The sequence below is a fragment of the Bos javanicus genome, chromosome 8 (assembly GCF_032452875.1).
Source record: "Bos javanicus breed banteng chromosome 8, ARS-OSU_banteng_1.0, whole genome shotgun sequence".
Lineage (NCBI taxonomy): Eukaryota > Metazoa > Chordata > Mammalia > Artiodactyla > Bovidae > Bos > Bos javanicus.
In genome coordinates, this window is record NC_083875.1 from 90,702,797 (window position 1) to 90,714,221 (window position 11,425).

Below are 11,425 nucleotides of genomic sequence, written 5' to 3' on the forward strand. Positions count from 1 at the left end.
CAAAGAAATCTGGGATTAAAAGATTTAGTAGATTTGGGCAAAGGTGCTGTTATGCCTTCCAGTGGGGCTGGCGGGGCCTCTGCGGGCTCTGCGAACGAAGCTACCGAAATTCCAGACAAAGTGGGAGACTGGCTTTGGGGCATCTACCACTTCAGCACCAATAAGAATGACTTCCAGAGGAACTTGTTCTTCAATTTGGGCCTTTGCTGCTGGAGTTTGGCTGGCCAGGAATTTGAGTTACGTTGACCAAATAGCATCTCAGCCTGGATGTAACCATAAAGACACGTGGAACCCCTGTGCTGTACTTGAACCTTCCAAAAACAGAGCCTTCAATCTGTGACCATCACAGGACTTGCCCTGATGGCAGCTGAAGTTTTATTCAGATGGGTACTTTTCCTTCCCTGCCTGATTTACTTTTCTTCGTTGAGTCCACTCAGGCACCCTTTGCAGGTCAGCGGGCAGGCTTCAGCTAAAGTGTTGTTCTCTGTTCTGTAAAGTTCTATACAACAAGGGTGTGATCCCTGGGTCGGGAAGATCCCCTGGAGGGCACAGCAACCCACTCCAGTATTGTTGCCTGGAGAATCCCATGGACAGAGGAGCCTGGCGGGCCATAGTCCATAACATTGCAAAGAGTTGGACACGACTGAAGCAACTTAGCACACATACATAGTTCCTAAGTTTTGTCAGGGGATGATCTTTGTTCTTGTCCTGAAGAATAATTTAATTAACAAAGACTGTATACACACACATACACAATAAAAAACACCCAAAGATTTAGAACATTTGGAGTCAAATTCATGCTCCAGCACTTATATGCAACATTCTGGGTCCCTAAATACCTTATGATTTAACTTCTCTGAATCTAGGTATCGTCACATGTAATTCTCACAACACCACTGGTAAAACCCACTATGCTTGTAATGACTTAATAATGATGAACATTTTTTGAGGACTTAATGACTTATTATTCTCTCATTAAACCATTGGTGACTGCAGCCATGAAATTAAAAGACGCTTACTCCTTGGAAGGAAGGTTATGACCAACCTAGATAGCATATTCAAAAGCAGAGACATTACTTTGCCAACAAAGGTTCGTCTAGTCAAGGCTATGGTTTTTCCTGTGGTCATGTATGGATGTGAGAGTTGGACTGTGAAGAAGGCTGAGCGCCGAAGAATTGATGCTTTTGAACTGTGGTGTTGGAGAAGACTCTTGAGAGTCCCTTGGACTGCAAGGAGATCCAACCAGTCCATTCTGAAGGAGATCAACCCTGGGATTTCTTTGGAAGAAATGATGGTAAAGCCGAAACTCCAGTACTTTGGCCACCTCATGCGAAGAGTTGACTCATTGGAAAAGACTCTGATGCTGGGAGGGCTTGGGGGCAGGAGGAGAAGGGGACGACAGAGGATGAGATGGCTGGATGGCATCACTGACTCGATGGACGTGAGTCTGAGTGAACTCCGGGAGTTGGTGATGGACACGGAGGCCTGGCATGCTGCGATTCATGGGGTCGCAAAGAGTCGGACATGACTGAGCGACTGATCTGATCTGATCTAAACCATTGGAGCAACCCTCTTCAGTGGATACTAGCAGTATCTCATTTGAAGAGAAAAACACTCAGCAATTGTTGTGGTCTTCAGCTGATGAGGAGCACTTTGAGAAATCCACTGCAACTACTTTGGTTTTATCCCCTGCACTAGGCCTCTACATGTTAATGTTCCAAGAGCAACTGCAGTTTCTCTAAGTTGGAACCTTGGTCCATGGCCCTCTCCCTAGAAGAGCACACCATGGGCACTCATAGAGCTTTATTGACTTACTGCTTGATGATGCGAAGAGTGGTGGAAAGGACTTCCCTGTTGGTCCAGTGTTAAGAATCTGCCTGCCAATGCAGGGGACACGGGTTTGATCCCTGGTTTGGGAAGATTCCACGTGCCTTGGGGCAGCTGAGCCCCTGTGCCACAACTACTGAAGCCCGAGAGCTGTAGAGCCCATGTTCACTGAAAACCTGTGCACAGCAACAAAACCCATTACAGCCAAAAATAAATAAGTTAAAAAGTGGTAGAGAGCCACTGATTCACTTTAGTACTTGAGAAAATACTGAATTTTCTGAGATAAGCAGCTATGGAGGGGAACTGGAAGATTGCCAGTAGTATCTTAAAGCATTCGCTGCTGTGTGTTCAATCTTCAAAAGGTCGTGTATGAGAGCAGCCACCTCCTTCCGCTGAGGGAACTGCAGGCACTGGAGTAGGCATTTCTCCTCTTCACAAAAAGGAATTTATCGAGTGCACTTGAGTCATCTTGCTCAGTTTCTCAGTCATGTCTGACTTTGCAACCCCATGGACTGCAGCCCACCAGCCTCCTCTGTCCATAGGATTTTCCAGGCAAGAATACTAAAGTGGGTTGCCATTTCCTTCTCTAGGGGATTTTCATGACTTAAGAATTGAACATGCAACTCTTGCACTGTCAGGCAGATTCTTTACCACTGAGTCATCTTGAGACCTTACTGAAAATACAGAGTCTGATTCAGTAGGTCTAGGGTGCTGCTGGGCATCTACATCACAGCAAGCTCCCAGGGGTTGACAGTGCTGCTGGCTTGCAAATTGCATTTTGTGCAACTAGTCAAGAGTTCATACTCTGTTTCTCATGTGTTTCCCCCAACCCTATCCAAGCCAAGGGGCTCGAAAGTTGTCTCAGAAAGTGAGTGCACAGAATAGCCTAAGCTCCCACGAAGCTCCCTAGGACTAAGAGAAGACTTTCAGTTTCCTGAGAAAGAGATCACTGTTAAATTCTGAAAGCCAAAGAAAAAGAGACTCTAAGAAAGCAGAGGGAGAGGAGTGGCTCACTACTTATAAGAGATCCTCATGTGTGTTCACGCTGTCGATTCAGTCATGCCCAACTCTATGCAACCCTATGGACTGTAGCCCGCCAGACTCCCCTGTCCATGGGATTAAGTGCTAATTTCTCCCTAGAAACCAGGACTGCCAGAAGGTAGTGGGATGACACTGAAAGTGCTGAAAATAGAAACTGTCAACCAAGAATTCTACATCTGGCATAACTATACTTCACAAATGAAGGAGGAATTAAGATCTGCCCCACAACAAATTCTAAAAGGAGTTCTTTGGGCTGAAATAAAAGGACTCTTGAGAGTAACTTGAATCAACATGGCATCAGTAAAGATAACTACATAAGTAAGTGTGGAAATGACAACATAAATATAAATGCTCTGTGTAATTATATTTTTCCTATTTGATTTAAAAGACAAGTGCATAACACAATAATTATAAATCTGTATTGATGGTCACAGTATGTATAAAGATTGATTCGTATAATAATAACAACATAAAGGAGAGGGGAAGGAACAGAGCTTATATAGGAACAAAGTTTTTCCACATGGCTGAAATTTAGTATTAATTAAAATTATTGATTGTTGGGAATTCCCTGGCTGTCCAATGGTTAGGACTCCACACTTTCATTGCCGAGGGCACAGGTTGGGGAACTAAGATCCTGCAAGTCACATGCAAGGTAAAACAAAATGTTAGATTGTTTTAAATTAAGATGCTAATTTTACTACCCAGAGAAACATTAAGAAAAAAGATTTTTTAATATCGTAAACAAAATGACAAGAGAATTGAAACAGAACACACTAGAAAACATCTACTTAATACAAAAGAAGCTGATAATAGAGGAACAGAGAAATGAAAAAGACATGGAAAATAAATATCAATTAGTAGATGTAAATCCTACTTCAGAAATCATTACAACAAATGCTAATGAATTAGGCATTCCAATCAAAAGAGAGAGATTGACAGAATGGATTTTCCCAAAAACATGATCCAATTATAAGCTGTATACAAGAGAGTCTCTTTAGAAAGTTAAAAGATGAGAAAAGATACAGAATGTAAATAGAAACCAAGAGAGTCAAGTGGTTATACTGGTTTGAGTCAACATAGACTTTAAGACAAAAACTGTTACTGGAAACAAAGGACACTTTATAGAGGTATTTAAGGAAATAAATAGGACAATCCAATAGGAAAAATGATTATACAAACATATTCACTTAACAATAGACGTCTATATTACAGTGAAACGAAACCAGACTTAAAACTGAAAGGAGCAACACATAATTCAACAATAAAAGTTGAAAACATCATGTCCCACTTTCAATAATAAAACAACTAGGCAAAAGAAAAGCCAGGAAATAAAAGACTAGAACAACACTAAAACACGGTTAGATCCAGCAGACCTCTGTAGATAGCATGTGGTCTCTTCCTGGACCACAGATTGAACCCGTGTTCCCTGTACTGCAAGGCAGGTTCTTAACCACTGGACCACCAGCAAGTCCCCGTGATTACTGTTTTAATGATTTTTTTAGAGGAAATTTAAAAATTTTAGAACAGTTTTAGATTTACAGAAAAATCGCAATAATGCAGCTTGCACATACTTCAAAACCCAGTTTCTTCTATTAACATTTTGTATTTAGTATGGCACATCTACAATAATTAATAAATGAATGTTGACACATTATTATTGACCGAAGTCCATACTTTATTCAGATTTCCTTAGTTTTTACCGAATATGTTTTTTTCTGTCCTAGTATTCTAAGATATCAAGTTCTATTTCATTGTCATGTCTCTCTAGGCTCCTCTTGGTTATGGGCTTCCCTTGTGGCTCAGCTGGTAAAGAATCAGCCTGCAATGCAGGAGACCTGGGTTCGATCCCTGGGTTGGGAGATCCCCTGGAGAAGGGAAAGCCTACCCACTCCAGTATTCTGCCCTGGAGAATTCCATGGACTGTATAGTTCATGGGGTCACAAAGAATCGGACACAACTGAATGACTTTCACTTGGCTATGGCAGTTTCTCAGACCTTCCTTGTTCTTGATGACCTTGCCAGTTTTGAGGAGTGTTGTTCACCTTTTTGTAGAATGGCCCACGTTCGGGATTTGCGTCATGTTTCCTCATGATCTGATAGAGATTATGGGATTTGGGAAGGAAGACAACAGAGGTAAAGTGCCATTCTCTCCACATACTAGTACTATCAGCACGGCTTATCACTAGTAATGACCTTATCTCTTGACTGAGGTGGAGTCTTGTCAGATTTCTTCCCTGTATAGTATTTTTCATTTGATTTCACTTGATTTTCATTTCAGATGAGATGGGTGAATGGCATCACCAATGCAATGAACATGAACTTGGGCAAACTTCAGGAGCTAGTGAGGGACAGGGAGGCCTGGCATGCTGCAGTCCATGGGGTCACAAAGAATTGAACATGACTGGGCCACTGAACAACAACAATATAGTCTTTTATTAACTTTTCATATTGTCCTCTTTGACAGTATGACACGACATACAGTCAGCAGTTAAAAAGTGGGGAGCTATTCACGCACTGGAAAGACAACAACTTACAGAAATGAAAATATGTAACAGGGAGAGGGAGAGAGGAAGGGAGAGAAAAGTCCACATGTATTACAGGGACTCAGCCACACCATATATCACTAAAGTTTAATTCCCTTTAATTGTAGGGTCAAAAAAGATACTTAGGAATTGATTGATAGCCTAGATCCTGCAAAATCTGCTGTTCTGAGGGGAAGAGGCATCTGTAAATTTCAACAAAATTCCTGGAAAGAATTAATGTGAAATTTTCTGAAGCCACAGAAAAACATCAAAAGAAGCATTAAAATAACCCTAATATTAGGGTTATTTTGTTATCACTAATATTGTGATAGTGTGGCTGACAACAAACTGTGGAAAATTCTTAAAGAGATAGGAATACCAGACCACCCTACCTGCCTCCTGAGAAATCTGTATGCAGGTCAAGAAACAACTAGTACTAGACATGGAACAACAGACTGGTTCCAAATTGGGCAAGGAGTACGTCAACGCTGTATATTGTCACCCTGCTTATTTAACTTCTATGCAGAGTAAATCATGAGAAATGCTGGGCTGGATAAAGCACAAGCTGGGGTCAAGATTGCCTGGAGAAACACCAATAACCTCAGATATGCAGATAACAGCACCCTTATGGGAGAAAGCAGAGAAGAATTAAAGAGCCTCTTGAACAAAGTGAAAGAGAGTGGAAAGTCTGGCTTAAAATTCAGCATTCAGAAAACTAAGATATGGCATCTGGTCCCATCACTTCATGGCAAACAGAGAGGGAAACAATGGAAACAGTGAGAGACTTTCTTTTCTTGGGCTCCAAAATCACTACAGATGGTGATTGCAGCCATGAAATTAAAAGACACTTACTCCTTGGAAGGAAAGTTATGACCAACCTAGATAGCATATTGGAGAAGGCAATGGAAACCCACTCCAGTACTCTTGCCTGGAAAACCCCATGGATGGAGGGAGGAGCCTGGTAGGCTGCCGTCTATGGGGTCGCACAGAGTCGGACACAATTGAAGTGACTTAGCAAACAGCATATTAAAAAGCAGAGACATTACTTTGCCAACAAAGGTTCGTCTAGTCAAAGCTATGGTTTTTCCAGTAGTCACATATGGATGTGAGAGTTGAACCATAAAGAAAGCTGAGTGCTGAAGAATTGATACTTTTGAACTGCGGTATTGGAGAAGACTCTTGAGAGTCCCTTGGACTGCAAGTAGATCCAACCAGTCAATCCTAAAGGAAATCAGTCCTGAATATTCACTGGAAGGACTGATGTTGAAGTTGAAGCTCTAATACTCTGGCCACCTGATTCCAATAACTGACTCATTGGAAAAGACCCTGATGCTGGGAATGATTGAAGGCAGGAGGAGAAGGGGATGACAGAGGATGAGATGGTTGGATGGCATCATCGACTCGATGGAAACTAGTTTGAAAAAGTTCTGGGAGTTGGTGATGGACAGGGAAGCCTGGTGTGCTACAGTCCATGAGGTCGAAAAGAGTCGGACACGACTGAGCAACTGAACTGAATTGAACTGAACTGAAGGAAGGTATACCAAATTGTGCAGAAATAAGGAATAGAGTAACTCTATGGTATTGATATTTTTAGAATAGAATTTAAACATGAATAAATTTAAATTTCATGATAAAATTTTATAATTATTGCAATTGTTTATATTTTATATGTTGTTTAAGGTCTTTTTATGTGTTGTTGCCATATAAGTTACTTGAGAGAAATTAACTGGAATCATTACTGATGTTTACACGTTTAAGAAAATGAACTTTCATAGTCCAACTCTTTGCTATCCCATGGACTATAGCCTGCCAGGCTCCTCTGCCCATGGGATTCTCCAGGTAAGAATACCTGAGTGGGTTGCTATTCCTTTTTCCAGGGGATCTTCCCAACCCAGGGATCAAACCCAGGCCTCCTGTATTGCAGGCAGAGTCTTAACCATCTGAGTCACCAGGGAAGCCCAAGGTATTTGAGAGAAATTAATCACAATCATTACTGATGTATACAAGGTTAAGAAAATGAACTTTCATAGTTTTATCTTTTAGATAATTTAATAAATTGAAACTTAAATTACAAAAAAAAAAAAGTGGGGGGGGTTATGCTGCGTCTCCTGAGAGCAGAGTACTTGCATAAAATATCTGGAATTCTTCTGAATAGGATACTTCCTATTACCCTTTATTTATTTATCATTTATTTATTAATAGTAATTCATGGATATTTATTTTATACTTTTGCCCACCAGGCTCCTCCATCCATGGGACCCTCCAGGCAAGAGTACGTGCTTGGGCTCAGTAGCTGCAGAAGCGGTGGCTCATAGGCTTAATTGCTCCTCTTCATGTTGAATCTTCCTGGCTAGGGATCAAACCTAAATCCCCTCCATTGGCCAGCGGACTCTTATCCACTTCACCAACAAGTCAAGTCCAAATATTAACCCTTTCTATTCCTCTTTTTTGCTCCTGACATTCCATGTTTCCTTCTGTTATCATTCTCCTTCTCCTTTCAAGAACTTCCTTTAGCAATTTTTTAAATTAAGTTCACTAAGAACAAATTCACTCAATTTTCCTTCATCTGAGAATGGCTTCATTTCATTTTCATTCCTAAAGTATATTCTTACTGGATATATAATTCTGTTAACAGTTCCTTTCTCTTAGCACTTGAAAAATGTGCTGTTTCCTTCTGGCCTCTATGGGTTCTAATGAGAAATCACAAGAATTAGAGACATTCTGCCCCAGTAGGCAATGTATCATTTTTCTAGGACTGCTGGGCACATTCAAGAGTTGGTTTTTTTGTTTTTTCTTTTAGTTTTCAGTAATTTGATTTATGATGTTTTAGGGCATTATGATAGTTTGGGGCCTGTTCTTTTGGGATTGACTCAACTTCTTCAAACCGTAGGTTATACCTTCCCCCAATTCATGAAGCTTTCAATCATTATCTATTCAAATATTTTTTTCAGCCCTGCCTTCTTCCACCTCTCCTAAATTTTAGATCTACTCTTAATGTCTTACCAGCCTTTCAGATTATGTTTATTTAAAATTTTTTTTTTTAATTTAAAAAGGCTTAATTGTGGAAAATAACATATACAATTTACCATTTAAACAATTTACCATCTGAACAATTTCTAAGTGTACAGTTCAGTAGTGTTAAGCATATTTACAGTACTGTGAAACCAATATCCAGAAGTTTTCATATGGGAAAACAAACTCTATACCCATCAAACAACAGCACCCCATTTCTTCCTTCACCCATGCCCCAGCAACCATCAGTCTACTGTCTGTTGATATGAATTTGATTTCTCTCCATACTTCATATAAGTGGAATCATACAGTATTTTTGTTTTTGTGACCAGCTTATTTCACTTAGCATAATGTCCTCAAGGTTCACTCACATTGTATCATGTGGCAGAATTTTCTTCCTTTTTAGGAAGGAATAGTATTCCAGGACTTCCTTGGTGGTCCAGTGGTTAGGACTCTGTTTTTCCAAAGATAGGGGCACAGGTTCCATCCTTGGTCAGGGAACTAAGATCCCTCATACCACGCCATTGAGGAAAAAAAAGAGTAATATTCCATTGTAGGTATATATTGTATTTTGTTTATCCATTTATCTCTCCATGGACACTTGGGTTGTTTATTCCTCTTGCCTACTGTGAACAGTGCTACTATGAATATGGAAGTGCGAACATTTCTTCAAAGTCTTGCTGTTAATTCTTTTGATATATACTCAGAAGTAGAATTGCTGGATCACATAGTAATTCTATTTTTAATTTTTGAGGAACTCCCATACTGTTCTTCATAGCAGCTGCACCGTTTCACATTATTTTGTGTCTCGTTTCTTTGAACATTGTGCTTGGGATTCATCCATGTTGTTGCAAATAATAATGTTTTGTTTATTCTCATTACTATGTAGCACTCCATTAGGTGAAAAATCCTGCAATTTATTTATTCTACTATAGACTTTGGGGTTGTTTCCAGGTTTGAGCTATTAAAAAGAGTGCTGTTATCAACATTCTTCTGTGTTTCTGGTGTTAAAAAAAATGTGCGAGTGAGTGCTAAGTCACTTCATTCATGTCCGACTCTGTGCCACGCTATGGACTATAGCCTGCCAGGCTCCTCTGTCCATGAGATTCTCCAGGCAAGAATACTAGAATGAGTTGCCATGCTCTCCTCAAAAAAAAAAAAAAAAAAAAAAGGCATGTATACACATTTCTGCCAAGTCAAATTCCTAGGAGTGGAATGATATTCTGGTGATTATTATATTATGGTTTTGACTTAAAATTTCCTGATGACTAGTGGAATTAGCAGAGAACTTTTCAAATGTTTATGGGCCATTTGTGTATCTCCTTTTGTGAACTGTCTATCCTATATTTTGCCCACTTTTCTGAAAGCTTGCTTCTTATGATTTTGCAAGAGTTCTTAATAAATTCTGCATATGAGTTCTTCGTCAGATACAAGTGTTACAATATTTTCTCCTTTTTGTGGTTTTGTTCTTCACTCTCTAAATGTAGTTTCTTATGATAAACCGATGTTCTTACTATTGACAAAGTTCAACTTTTCATTTTTATTTGTCTTTTAACATTTTCTGTAACCTCATTTAGAAAATCCTAACTAAAAAGCCTCTTCATGAAAGTGAAAGAGGAGAGTGAAAAAGTTGGCTTAAAGCTCAACATTCAGAAAACTAAGATCATGGCATCTGGTCCCATCACTTCATGGCAAATAGATGGGGAAACAGTGGAAACAGTGTCAGACTTTACTTTTGGGTGCTCCAAAATCACTGCAGATGGTGACTGCAGCCATGAAATTAAAAGACGCTTACTCCTTGGAAGGAAGGTTATGACCAACCTAGATAGCATATTCAAAAGCAGAGACATTACTTTGCCAACAAAGGTTCGTCTAGTCAAGGCTATGGTTTTTCCTGTGGTTATGTATGGATGTGAGAGTTGGACAATGAAGAAAGCTGAGCACCGAGGAATTGATGCTTTTGAACTGTGGTGTTGGAGAAGTCTCTTGAGAGTCCCTTGGACTGCAAGGAGATCCAACCAGTCCACTCTAAAGGAGATCAGTCCTGGGTGTTCTTTGGAGGGAATGATGCTGAAGCTGAAACTGCAATACTTTGGCCACCTCATTCGAAGAGTTGACTCATTGGAAAAGACTCTGATGCTGGGAGGGATTGGGGGCAGGAGGAGAAGGGGATGACAAAGGATGAGATGGCTGGATGGCATCACCGACTCATGGACATGAGTTTGAGTGAACTCCGGGAGTTGGTGATGGACAGGGAGGCCTGGTGTGCTGTGATTCATGGGGTCGCAAAGAGTCGGACACGACTGAGCGACCGAACTGAACTGAACTGAACCCATTTAGGTCTGCAGTCCATCTGGAATAGACAGTTGTAATGCATGAACAAGCATTATTTATATGTCAGTGAACTCCGGGAGTTGGTGATGGACAGGGAGGCCTGGCGTGCTGCGATTCATGGGGTCGCAAAGAGTCGGACACGACTGAGCGACTGAACCGAACTGAAATGAATTGAATTGATGCGTGTATCACAATTTAGACAGTCTCCTATCGATGGATATCAATGCCGTTTCTAAGTTTTTGCAATTCATCTGTGCTTCAATGCCTGAACTTACACGTGTCATTTCACATGAGTGTAATGTATCTGTTGGAGGAGGTTCTAGAAGTGGGTCAAAGAGGATATACAACTGTGATATGATTATTTTATTATTATTTTAGTTGTGATTAGATTATTTTACGGTTTATCTCATCGTGTATGAGATTAAACACTTTTTCAGAAGTTTTAAAAAGCTACTTGCTTGTATCAACATCCTTTGACGGCATGCACTTCTTTAAAATCCCCCAGTCTGCAAATTCCTCCAGTATTTCCTCATTAGAAGTCCTCAGACATTGTCTTTCTGTGTCAGAGTTTGCACTTTTTAAAAGTTGTCTTTAAATACTGCCATTTCACGCTCCCTCCACAACGCAGACCGGAACCCGTCTCGCTTCCATCATCATTAAGTCTGGGGCTTAAAGGCGGAATGGTACCT